The following is a 3,098-nucleotide window of genomic DNA, read 5'->3' as shown; positions in this document are numbered from 1 at the left end:
CTTTTTTTTAAAAATTTTTTTAAATTTTTATTTATTTATTTGAGAGCGACAGACACAGAGAGAAAGACAGATAGAGAGAGAGAGAGAGAGAATGGGCGTGCCAGGGCTTCCAGCCTCTGCAAACGAACTCCAGACGCATGCGCCCCCTTGTGCATCTGGCTAACGTGGGACCTGGGGAACCGAGCCTCGAACCGGGGTCCTTAGGCTTCACAGGCAAGCGCTTAACCGCTACGCCATCTCTCCAGCCCGAAGAAATAAAATCTTAATAAAACCTTTCTAGTATTAATAGTGTCCTTGGGCTATAGGGACAACATCTTGACTGTGATCTGTATTGACTATACTGATAAGAAGGTGATCTTATACACCATTAATCGTAATCTTTATATCTGTCATATCCTTCCATAGTGATAATCTTTGACATCCACTGCCAACATCATCACTGTGAGGTGGTCTGCCCATGTAAGTGTCTGTGGTGTAGTTGTGTATGTCCTCTTATTGACAGAATAATCCACTTGTATTTTTCTACTATCCAGCTCCATTCCATTTGTTCTTTTCATAGCCCCTTGGAGTCATCTATTCTCTCCAAATACATAAAAGCAATCCCACATGATCACACAGTTCACTGATTACATGAGATCAGGCACATTCAGAGTAGTATGGCCATAGACCCAGTTCACTGATCATAAAACACAGCACTATTCATTGGTATGTATCAAGAAAACACCTGACGAAGGTCTCCATTTGTTGTGTACAAACTGAGGCCAAACACTCCCAGACACGTGTTGGGAATCTGGTTTTGCCCAGCTGCCAGTATGTTGTCTCTGGAGGAACATTAGAGAATGAATTTAGCTCCTTCACTACTTCAAGATATTCTCTTATAAGAATGGGATATTAATTGAATGTAATGTCCATGAGAATGTGGATTTTGTTTCTGATTGAGAATGAGATTCAGTGTTTGGAAACCCTTAATAGACCCTATCTACAAAGGAAGAAGGAAAACAAAAAGAAAGAAGAGAAAAAAATAAAGGAAAGAAAAGAGAGAAATAGGGAAAAGGGAGAGAGGGGAAGGAAGGAAGGAAAGATGGAAGGAAAGAAAAAAGAAAGAAAGAAAAATCTTGGCATTCATGTTCTTTTGTAAATATTTTATTTTTATTTATTTATGTATTTGTCAGAGGTGGGAGAGGGAGAGAGAGAGGGAGATAGAAAGAGAGAGAATGGGCATTCCAGGGCCTCCAGCCACTGCAAACGAACTCCAGATGTGTGCACTCTCTTGTGTATCTGGCCAATGTTGGTCCTGGGGGAATCGAACCTGAGTCCTTTGCCTTTGCGGCAAACACCTTAACCATTAAGCCATCTCTCCTGCCCTTTTTAAAAAATATATTTTATTTTTATTTATCTGACAGAGAAAGAGGGAGGGAGAGAGAGAGAGAGAGAGAGAGAGAGAGAGAGAGAGAGAGAGAGAGAGAGAGAAGGCATCATGTACATTTTTAAGCAGCATAACTCTTTAAAATCTGGTTCATATAGAACAGAGAGGATTTTTCTATTAGAGGAAATAGGCCTTGGTAGAATTTAAAAAATATATACATACTGTTGCAGTCAGCTATATATTGCTGGCATAAATCACCTGACAAAGAGCAGCTTGTGGGGAAAAAAAGGTTTATTTTGGCTTACAGACTCAAACAGACGCTCCATGATGGTAGGGGAAAGTGAGGGCATGAGCAGAGGTTGGGCATCACCTCCTGCCCAACAACAGATGAACCACAGCAACAGGAAAGTGTGCCAAACACTGGCAAGTGGAAACCTGCTATATCACTCATAATCCCACACCCAACAATGCACTGCCTCCAGGGTGTGTTAATTCCCAAATCTCCATCAGCTGGGACCCTAGCATTATGAACACCTAAGTTTATGGATGACACCTGAATCAAACCAACATGCACACACACACACATCCTTAGAACACATCCATGTTTAGGCACCATTCACAACAGCCAGGAAGTGCAAAGAACCTAGATGTCCATCAATACATGGATGAATAAAGAAAAATGTGGTACAAATACAGAGTGGAATTTTATGCAGCCATAAAGCAAAATGAAAGCAGGACATTTTCAAGCAAGTGAATGCAACTAGAAACCATTATGTCAAGTGAAATAAGCCAGGCTCAGAGAAACAAATATTGCTAGTTTTCTCTTACATTTGGAACTTAGATTTAAAATTATAGATGTTTGTATGTGTATTTATGTGTGAGTTGTCATGAAACTAGACAAGGAATCATGAGAGAGAAGGAAGAGATCTTAAGAGCTGGGGAACAGAGAGGGTAATGAAATACATACAAAAGCAGAAGGGAGGACTAACTCCAGGAAGAAAGGGAATCATCTAGAAGGTGGTAGGGAGCAAAGAGGAAGGTAGAGAGGGAAGCAGGCAAATGAGAACAAAGTATAATGTAATGGCACATGTGTATGAAAGTGCCATAATGAAGCCCATTACTGTATATGCTAACCAAAAAAACCCAAACAAACAAACAAAAAAAAACAAACCACTCAAAAAATCCTTAGCAGACTAGAGAGATGGCTTAGCAGTTAGTAGCACTTTTTGAACAAACATGAAGGCCTGAGGAGAGGCCTGAGGACCACTTGAGTTCAATCCCTAAGATGGGAAGTAACAGCTGGGCATCACCATGCCTGTTGGTAACCTTATTCCTTAAGGGAAGAGAGGACCTGAGAATTACCCAAGCTTATGAAAAATGTGGCAAGCTCTAAGATCAGCAATAGATTTCCACTCAAATAAGATTAGGTAAAAAAAAAAAAAATCAGCTTTCAGCAACAAGAGGAAGAGGGAGATCTGCACTGCATAGGATGTGGGACTCCGTGGATGTCTTCAGCCCCTCCTTGCCTTCCCGTCTACTAAAATGGTTTAAACACACACACACACACACACACACACACACACTCACAGAATAGGTGAAAAAAAAATCAGTGTTCTGCTCTGGCTACCCTAGATAAGTGCCCCCCCCAAAAGGTGAGCACATGGGCACATACACGTGCATATATCACATACACACCACACACACAGGCCTTAGAGGTAGAGATTTGTCACTG

General features: G+C 41.0%; 1 pseudogene; it reads right to left on the bottom strand.

Moving 5' to 3' along the window:
• Window positions 1-262: 262 nt before the first annotated feature.
• Window positions 263-833, bottom strand: LOC123463976 (annotated as a pseudogene).
• Between the last annotated feature and the right edge of the window lie 2,265 nt (window positions 834-3,098).

This window comes from Jaculus jaculus, chromosome 10 (assembly GCF_020740685.1).
Source record: "Jaculus jaculus isolate mJacJac1 chromosome 10, mJacJac1.mat.Y.cur, whole genome shotgun sequence".
Classification (NCBI taxonomy): Eukaryota; Metazoa; Chordata; class Mammalia; order Rodentia; family Dipodidae; genus Jaculus; species Jaculus jaculus.
This window is presented reverse-complemented; position numbering and strand designations above follow the sequence as displayed.